Source organism: Salmo trutta, chromosome 27 (genome assembly GCF_901001165.1).
Source record: "Salmo trutta chromosome 27, fSalTru1.1, whole genome shotgun sequence".
NCBI classification, from domain to species: domain Eukaryota; kingdom Metazoa; phylum Chordata; class Actinopteri; order Salmoniformes; family Salmonidae; genus Salmo; species Salmo trutta.
Window position 1 is genome coordinate 4,613,183 of NC_042983.1, and position 10,232 is coordinate 4,623,414.

General features: G+C 39.8%; 1 long non-coding RNA gene across 2 annotated transcripts; it reads right to left on the reverse strand.

Annotated features, from left to right (window-relative positions):
• Positions 1–10,232, reverse strand: LOC115164164 (uncharacterized). 2 transcript variants are annotated; one of them, XR_003869884.1, is made up of 9 exons: positions 10,183–10,232; positions 7,907–7,972; positions 7,777–7,818; positions 4,861–5,846; positions 4,080–4,144; positions 3,491–3,675; positions 1,500–1,649; positions 1,311–1,401; positions 1–1,156 (listed from the first exon to the last, which is right to left on the reverse strand). It is a non-coding gene; the product is annotated as an uncharacterized LOC115164164 (long non-coding RNA). The 2 variants fall into 2 exon arrangements; XR_003869883.1 differs by having other exon boundaries at positions 7,078–7,818.

A 10,232-nucleotide genomic window follows, 5' to 3' on the forward strand; every position in this document is an offset into this window, starting at 1 on the left:
ACTTCAAATTTCCACACCTTTATTTTGAATAAAATAAATTATGATTTTATAATTTCTTCAAACTTCAATCTCAAATTGCCCCTTAAACCCTACTCCTTAGGCATTCGTATTTTGTAATCTGTAAGCATTCTGGGTACACCTTGCCTGCTTAGGTAAAGTTACATCAAGATAGCTTGCACCTGACTACAAATCATTTTAAATCTTCACAACTGCATAAAGTTAAGGTGATAGTTTGGGATTAGCACTTTGACCTCACATCATGTACAGTTTGCCAAGAATTTTCTGGTGGTCTGTGTGCCCCTTAACAACAATGCAATATTTTAACAGAAACAGAAATTAACGATTTGTCTTAATAGACTTTACACAAAGCACAATATGAACTTTAGCTCAAATACAACCTCATTCAAACTGTTTTAGATGAATCAAACCATGGGTTTTCAAAACATACATTGCACATTTGTTACAAAATATATGGCAAATTATCCCTTAAAAACCTGACTCACTAGTGAAGCCCATGCACTAGTGAAGCCTATATGGGCATATTGTTTTGACAGGTATAAGCATTCTGGGTATAACTCCACCTTGCCTCCTTAGGTAAAGTTACATCCAGATATCTTGCACCTGACAAATAATCTCAGATATCCACTAGTGCATATGGAGTAAATTTTAAAACAAAGCTGTTTTTTAAACAGGAATGGACAATGTCTCTTATGACTTCACCTGACAACGAGCATCATATAAACTGTAGCTCCTATACCACCTAGCAACTAGCTCTTCAGCTTACTGAGTAGGGTTTAGACCACAGTTTGCGCGTGGTCCTTTGAGAGTTCTCATAGATATATTTAGATATCTCTGAAAACAAGTAACTTAATCTTTAGAGCTTGGACCCGTGGGGATGTCCTGAGATCCTCAACTTCCAAGAATACTTTTTGGAACACCTCAAATGTATATTTCAGTTCTTTGGGGTACCTTAAGTTATGCCTTAGATGAGGCCCATAAGCAACGTACATGACTGTATAACACTGGGAATACCAGCCAGCACCTCTGCTCCTTCGACGCAGATCCCATGCTCTATATTCTGGTGCAGATCCTTCACAGTGAACACATTCATCACATGCTGAACGAGGTCCTCTCGGATCATGGTGTCGTCAGCATCCTGAGTGAAAATATTAAGAAATAACAGACTAGGCTACTAGATTAACTGTGCAACTTGACTGACTTGCCTAGTTAAATAAAGATAAAATAAAAAGGAGGGAAAGGAAGATAACTAATTTTGAGATAAATAAGGATCCAAAAATAAAAACCTTTACCTTGTATTCTGTGATAAGGTCTTCAACCCTCTCGCTGAGGTATATGATCAGGCCACAGATCACACTGTCTCCTTTCCTGGATGGTGTCGCACTGTAATATGATGTTATACAAATAATTGCATTTAATACCGGCAACTAAATACATACAGTATAACCTATATATTATTGTGAAGGTGTTACTGTGCATACCCTGTACAGAACTTCAAATATTTTCTGCTTGTCCGCCTTTACAGCACCTCCTTTTGACTTAAACAAGTCCAATAGTTTTGGTGTATATTTGTCCAGCTTCTGCATAAAGGTGGACTCAAGAGCAACAGTTGTAATTCTTCTGAACTCTTCCTTAATATGAGCGAGAGAGAGAGAAAACATCTTCTGAACAGATACAGTGAGGGAAAAAAGTATTTGATCCCCTGCTGATTTTGTACGTTTGCCCACTGACAAAGAAATGATCAGTCTATAATTTTAATGGTAGGTTTATTTGAACAGCGAGAGACAAAATAACAACAACAAAAATCCAGAAAAACGCACGTTAAAAATGTTATAAATTGATTTGCATTTTAATGAGGGAAATAAGTATTTGACCCCCTCTCAATCAGAAAGATTTCTGGCTCCCAGGTGTCTGTATAAATACAGGTAACGAGCTGAGATTTGGAGCACAATCTTAAAGGGAGTGCTCCTAATCTCAGCTTGTTACCTGTATAAAAGACACCTGTCCACAGAAGCAATCAATCAATCAGATTCCAAACTCTCCACCATGGCCAAGACCAAAGAGCTGTCCAAGGATGTCAGGGACAAGATTGTAGACCTACACAAGGCTGGAATGGGCTACAAGACCATCGCCAAGCAGCTTGGTGAGAAGGTGACAACAGTTGGTGCGATTATTCGCAAATGGAAGAAACACAAAAGACCTGTCAATATCCCTTGGCCTGGGGCTCCATGCAAGATCTCACCTCGTGGAGTTGCAATGATCATGAGAATGGTGAGGAATCAGCCCAGAACTACACGGGAGGATCTTGTCAATGATCTCAAGGCAGCTGGGACCATAGTCACCAAGAAAACAATTGGTAACACACTACGCCGTGAAGGACTGAAATCCTGCAGCGCCCGCAAAGTCCCCCTGCTCAAGAAAGCACATATACATGCCCGTCTGTAGTTCGCCAATGAACATCTGAATGATTCAGAGGACAGCTGGGTGAAAGTGTTGTGGTCAGATGAGACCAAAATGGAGCTCTTTGGCATCAACTCAACTCGCCGTGTTTGGAAGAGGAGGAATGCTGCCTATGACCCCAAGAACACCATCCCCACCGTCAAACATGGAGGTGAAAACATTATGCTTTGGGGGTGTTTCTCTGCTAAGGAGACGGGACAACTTCACCGCATCAAAGGGACGATGGACGGGGCCATGTACCGTCAAATCTTGGGTGAGAACCTCCTTCCCTCAGCCAGGGCATTGAAAATGGGTCGTGGATGGGTATTCCAGCATGACAATGACCCAAAACACACAGCCAAGGCAACAAAGGAGTGGCTCAAGAAGCAGCACATTAAAGTCCTGGAGTGGCCTAGCCAGTCTCCAGACCTTAATCCCATAGAAAATCTGTGGAGGGAGCTGAAGGTTCGAGTTGCCAAACGTCAGCCTCGAAACCTTAATGACTAGGAGAAGATCTGCAAAGAGGAGTGGGACAAAATCCCTCCTGACATGTGTGCAAACCTGGTGGCCAACTACAAGAAACGTCTGACCTGATTGCCAACAAGGGTTTTGCCACCAAGTACTAAGTCATGTTTTGCAGAGGGGTCAAATAGTTACTTCCCTCATTAAAATGAAAATAAATTTATAACATTTCTGACATGCGTTGTTTTGGATTTTTTGTTGTTATTCTGTCTCTCACTGTTCAAATAAACCTACCATTAAAATGATAGACTGATCATTTCTTTGTCAGTGGGCAAACGTACAAAATCAGCAGGGGATCAAATACTTTTTTCCCTCAATGTAAGAACAAAAGATAATCTGAGAGCCAGAATACTATTGGGAAACCCCTTCCAAGGCTTGTGCAGAGTGAGAATGTTCAGACTAATCTTTAATGCATATCGAATTGTAGATTAGAATATTAGGTCAAGACAACAAAATATTTAAATCAATGTTTTACCTACATTGACTATTTTCATTTGGCTGTATTTTGTACCTGAGTGGGCTCAAATAGGGCTAGCCATCTTTCTTTGAAGTTCTTCACAGGAAGGGCCTGAACGACATCTTGTCTTCGATATGAGAAGGTCTTTGCCATTTTAGCACTCAATGTTGTGGTTGTCACGTATTTGTACTTGAATGCAGCAGTACTGCAGATCTTACATTGCATGTGCTGCCTGATCCCTACGGAATTAAGATAAAAAATCTATTATTTTTTGTGTATACATAAGCACTACAAAAGCTTAAAACATTATTACTTACACATCCCATATGCCATCTCATTCTAAAAGACACACGTTGTCAATACCTGCCTGGGCGACAACGCATTGTGTAAAACACTAATAGGGCACTATGAAATCATTGTTCTTTTTTCCCAAATGCCGTTTTATTTTCCGGAATTCTGTGTTAACTTTTTGTTGCCTAACGTGTTCAATCCATTTGGGTGATATATCTAATACCTATTATTCACGCTAATGTTGGGTTACTGTAATAAAAATATCCTGTGTATTCTGTTTACATTTCTGGATTCCGTCTGAGATTTAGGGCCCTACAAGCCAACACACAGACATATGAATATATTTACATACCTTGTCGATGTATTCTGGAAAATGTGGTCTGTCCAGTACTCAGAAACGTATAAATACGTGAATAGCTATACCAAAAGAAGAGGAGTTGTATTAAAATCTATGACAATGTCAGGAAAATAAAACTTGAATGACTTCAGCTTTAGATAGCTAGCAGAAACATCGCAATCCTAGGTGACTTGGAAGAGCTGCTTGTTATCTATTTTACTAGACAGCCCAGTTATTTCATTTAGCTAGATTATTGGCTGTTAGATTATTGACAAGATAACTACTGCACAAGGTCAACGTTTGCAGTGCTGGCTTGAACATGTGGATAGTGAACAAGGTTTGCGCAAGGACAGGTGTAGCTAGATAGCTAGGTGTAGTTAGCTAGCTACGTATTGTTCGTTCCTCACATTAAATTGCAGGGGAACCGTGTGTTCAGTTCTACTAATGTTTGCTGACGATGCATTTTTTGGTAAGCTAGGTAGCTAATATGTTACATAGCTATTTCGGTCAATATAAAACTTACACAAAAATGACAAATAGAAACAGCGCTGAGGCAAGTAAATGCACTGTTAACTTACTAGCTAGTAGCATGCCCACTACTAGCTAACTATACAGACATCACGGCCGTTAACTAGCTAGCTATCAACGTGCAAATATATAACGTACTCTGGCAATATTGCCAGTTAAAAGATTTTCGTACTTGAAGAATATTAAAGTTTTCCACAAATATTGTCGAAATTTCGTCAACTATGTGTAGAGTTCCAAACTACATTCCAAGTTATAATTTGGTCCGTACCTGCTGCATGGCCATTCCAGAAGAGAAAGATCAAGACGAGGTCCGTTGAGCTGTTCCAAGCACAATTTAAGTTCAGAACTTGATCTAGCGTGTCAGTCCAACATAATAATGATCATTTGAATATCATATTTTTAAATTGTTGGTTGTTACTTAGAAATATTCGTTCAAATTTAGTAGCATATTACCTTGGATTTTTATTTGCAAATGCCAGTATTTTACAACACATAAATTACTATATCCAAAAATCTAAGTAAAACCAGAAACCTATTATTTTAAGTAAAAATCATTGATTTTTTTTGCAATATTTACTAAGCCCGTAGGTCATTTTTTACAGTGTAATATTTAGTAGATAAAACCCAAAAATGCATTCTAATTGGGCACCTAGCTATGCAATGTCACAAGGTACTGTCTTCATGACCTTGTTTAAGAAGCTCATTGGATCCCAGGGAGGGGTAAAATTGATATATTTTTTCTCTCACTGAGAGGGAAAAAAAGTTGTTCACTTTTCCAGACAGCGACAGTTAATAATAGGCTAGCTAGCAGCTACTAGCTTCGTAAAGTTTTGGTAGCGGCGCACTGAATAATTATAGCTAGTTGGCTAAGCTTTGATCAGCATGGATATCCGAAAATGGCTGGGCACTGTCAAGAGCAAAAAATCAAGTATTTTTACCGACCAGAATATAACGTATTTTTCTGATCACCAAACGACCAGTTGGCCATAATTGTGAAATCTATCTGGCCAGCTGGTCATAATTCTGACCACTATATTATGTTCTACTAGTCATAGTTAAGACCTCATCATAAACTGGTAATGACCACCCGACTACAGCTTATTGGGATGCAGAGTATATAAAGGCCCATTGTTTTATTTGATTAATGATTAATACGAGTGGTGTGATGGGGTAGATCCTCATCAAGGACCTATGAGCACAGAATGTGATCTGGAGCGTAGTGGCCCTCTTGAAGAGTGGTGTGATGGGTCAGATCTGCAGTGAAGAGAATCAGCACATTAAAACTTTATAACTTAGAGATTTTAAAAGAAAACTAGAAAAATACATTCCTGAAGAAACTTTGTGGACTCAGCTGGCTAAAAGTATTTCCATGGTACTAGTTGAAGAAGTTTGTGGCAGTTATAGCTTAGAGATATCATTAAAAAAGAGCAACTTGCTCATATACAAAATTTGTGTCTTCTTCTATCACAGCATTCAGGGGAATATTTTAGGACTTTCAAGCGGCCCAGAAACACTTTCATGACACTTAAGCCAGGTGTACACTACACGATTTTGGCCATCGATTTAGCAGTCCCGAACAAAAATCGGAGACTCAGGGCGCGCGGCCGTCACCTATGCTCATTTAACGTAAGCGGGGTCAGAGATGCAATCTGAGGGCTGCCGATCTCGTCTTTGAGTAGTCCCAGATGTCCTGATATTTTCAAGCATGTTCGATTTCATCGGCAGAAAATCTGCAGTGCTCTTGTCGTGTGAGATGTGCAACGACAAGTTATGAGAACGGTGATCAGTAATAGCCAAGGAGAGCTCACCAGAGAAGAAACCAGTGAGATGAGGTTGTTTCACATCACCCAGAATGTGTAGACTCTCGAGCAGGAGCGATGACTACTACTAGTACACATTTGTACTTGCCTTTAACCAAAGCCAAAGTGTCAAATCATTCCCACTCTGAAGTTCACCAGCAGTTATTCAATTCAAAATGTTGGCTAGATATTTCAACTGTATGGTTTCTACACCTGCATTGCTTGCTGTTTGGGGTTTTAGGCTGGGTTTCTGTACAGCACTTTGAGATATCAGCTGATGTAAGAAGGGCTATATAAATACATTTGATTTGATAAGCGTGAATGTCTGACTGAAAACGTTTATGAGCCTGCTTTGAGCCACAGCTCGTAACTACGTTAAATCTAATCACGACCTAGTGAAGAATCTTGTGTGTGTACCACTACGTTAACAAGATAAAACACACTACAGGAAAGAAGGTTGTTTAATGTGAGAGTCTCAGCAATGTTAAGATTTTGAAAGTCGTGTAGTGTACACACGGCTTTACTGTAAGCATAAAAAGAGAAGAACATTTATTAACGATTGGCATAATGTGGGCATGCAGGACACACAAAACAGTAATGCACAGTAAAATATCAATAACAGTTAGAATGTACAAAAAAAGTGTAATTGTCTATGTCAAATGTCTCAACTGCTCACATTTACTTACCAACTACAATGGAGCACACACGAGTGGTAGCAAATGCATGTTTGCTCCTCTGTCCCTTCATATTGAAGTGGGACATTAATTAATTGGTCATCAATCTGAAATTAGTAGTTAGATAATGACACTTTTTTTTACTCATCTCTAAATGGTAAAGTTTTGCTTAAACCTAATACATGTTGTTATATTCTCTCCATAATCCTGAGGACATTGTACCAGACAGAGGACAGCTTGGCAGTCTTAAACAAAGAAAGGGTTTAAGAATGCATCACCCCAACATAAACATATGTGAAAATGGCACATTTCTATGTTTTGTACTAAAAAAAGAGCGAGGGAGGTAAGTGTTTCCATTGATTTCATCAACCAATTAGTAGACAATAAATAGACAAAACATAAGCAATGCCTAATCATAATTGGTTAAAATCACATGATGCACACAGATTATGTCATTGGGGTGGTGCTGGAGATGATGAATATGAAGTTGAGAAATGTTGAAATGTTTCTTTAAAGTGTGTGTAAAGGGACAGTAAACAGACAATAACATATATTTTCAAAATGTTTTCTGTCATCATTCCTGCAACAAACATCGTTAGAAATGTGTTTAATTGGCAAATCTCTTCTCTGCAACTGTGCATGTTTGTGAGTTTGAGTCAGTGGCAGGTAGAATGAGCAAGAGAGAAAGGGGAGAAACTTAACATGACTCACCAAGGGAGGTGTCTGTTGAATCAGGACACAAGGGTTTTGCACCTGAACAAAAGGCGAGTTAAATGTTGTTGTTTTTTTGCTTTACAAACATATTATTAGAAGCAGTGCTATTTCAATTGGATCTACATACACTAAGATCAGACAATCATGGACAGCTGAATAGCATGTCTCTTGGGGAATCCAGTCTCAGTGAGACCTAAAAGAGAAGAAAAACTTTAATGATCATCAGCATTCAGCATAGCTAGTACAAATCTAGCTCTTACCAATCAATACACATTAATATCAGAGTATCATAAAGAAAAAACAAAGATGTTGCAGAGCTGCTGTATTTGAATCACCACTCCCTTCTGCCCAGTTTCCCTGCCGTTTCTACCGTAATCAAGCAGTTTTTAACCATCCCTGTAACTGTTACATCTACAGAGAGATTGTTTTCTAAACTAAAACTCATAAAGAACTACCTAAGAACTAAGCATTAGGCTCTTGGTCTGATATGCGCTTTTAGACACCTGAGTAAGCCACTCATTGCACTGGCGCCGTCGTAGCCTTGACCACGGCATTTGTTCACCGATATCCCCTTACTTTCAATCAGTTCAATGATTTATTTTTCAAGGCATGAGGCACTTTGATCAGTCACATTCTTGAAGCCCTAGAAAGAAATACTTAGCTTCCTAGTACATGTGGAAATTAAAAAGATTGATCATTTACTTTTCGTAGTGTTACTGTCAAAATGATTTGTTAAATATAAAAAATTATCGATGACAGGCACATGGGCACTCAGAGCTCATCCCCCCCCCCACGCCTTGTGTGGGTTGCAGGGGGGTCCGGTATTCCAGTGCAGCTATGGCTGCATTTCGGATACACTTGAATGTAGTATGAGGGGGGGGCGCATATCTTTCATGTATTATTATATAAAACGGCGGTTGTTGATGTATACGGCTACATTTCGGATGCATTTTTGTACAGTAGTGGGACCAATTTTGAACAGTAGTAGGACCAATTTACCTTGTGTTATTATGGCTCCAAAGTAATACTAGTTGTGCCCCCCCATAAATTTAAAATGAACCGGACCTGGTGACAGCTGATAAAGATAATTCTGTCTCCCAGTCCATGTAGCAAGAGAGATATAGAAGAATGTTAAGAATGTTTGATGCAATAGTCTACTGTAGGTTACTGCCAAAAGTTTCAAACACTTGGCCTCTAGATACGGTAGAAATGGCTAGCTAGCTAGCTGGTTAGTGCCACCACAGGGAGCGTGCACAGGGCATTTGGTCTATTATGGCGTAAAATCCATGATTGAATCATTTTACTTTAGCAAGCGGATTTGAGCCGATTAGGTCTGTGTAGGCTTTGAACTTAATCTGCGAGACGAGTCAGTGCGATGATGATAGAACACCTGTTTGGATGAGTATTTCAAATAGATTTTGGATAATAGTCTGTGGAGATTCCACAGGTAGCAGATCTAAAATACAGCTAGGCCAGAGTTAAAAACGCTCCAATTCAAAATACTTGTATTTTCTCAACAGGGAAGCTCTGGAGTCGTTAGTGGGTCGTAGCCTACTCGTACAAGAACCTGGCCTGAGGCTTCCAGCTGTGGTCAGTGAGAGGCAATGCTGCTCCACAGAGAACAACCCTCTGCAGGTAAGCACCTTTAACCCTATTGCACCCTAACCTCAGTCTATGACATAACCCCACATCTATTGAGATTGGTTCTTTGGGCAACAGGGCGGTGTGTTGTCAGTCATATACTAATGATATTTATGATACCTATAAGTCCCGCTGACATAAAGTTTCAAAAGAGTAGCCCAGGGCTAAGTGAGAACCCATGACAGAGTTTGAATTGACCCTGCTTCTCACAGCAGGAAAACAATTCTACAGCAACAGGAAATGTGAATGATTATTTTTCATATAATTAATGGACATTTTAGATAGTTAGACATTCTCTACTCGCATGAGTGCGTGCAGCAAAGTCATCATGACATTGAGCCAGGGAAGCTTTTGGGCATTCTTCCAGTGTTGCTGGGGAAGTTGATCTGCGTGGCTGCAGCTAGTTGGGGGAAGGGAAAAACTGCTAGCACCACCACCAGTGGAGGAGGGGAAATCAATCAATCAATCAAATCAGCAGAGGTCACAAAGTGCTATACAGAAACCCAGCCTAAAACCCCAAACAGCAAGCAATGCAGATGTAGAAGCACGGTGGCTAGGAAAAACTTCCTAGAAAGGCTGGAACCTAGAAAATCCTAGAGAGGACTGGGTGATCAGTCCTCTTCTGGCTGTGCCGGGTGGAGATTATAAGAGTACATGGCCATTTAAGGCCAGATTGTTCTTCAAGATGTTCAAACGTTCATAGATGATCAGCAGGGTCAAATAATAATCACAGTGGTTGTAGAGGGTGCAACAGGTCAGTACCTCAGGAGTAAATGTCAGTTGGCTTTTCATAGCCGAGCATTCAGAGGTCG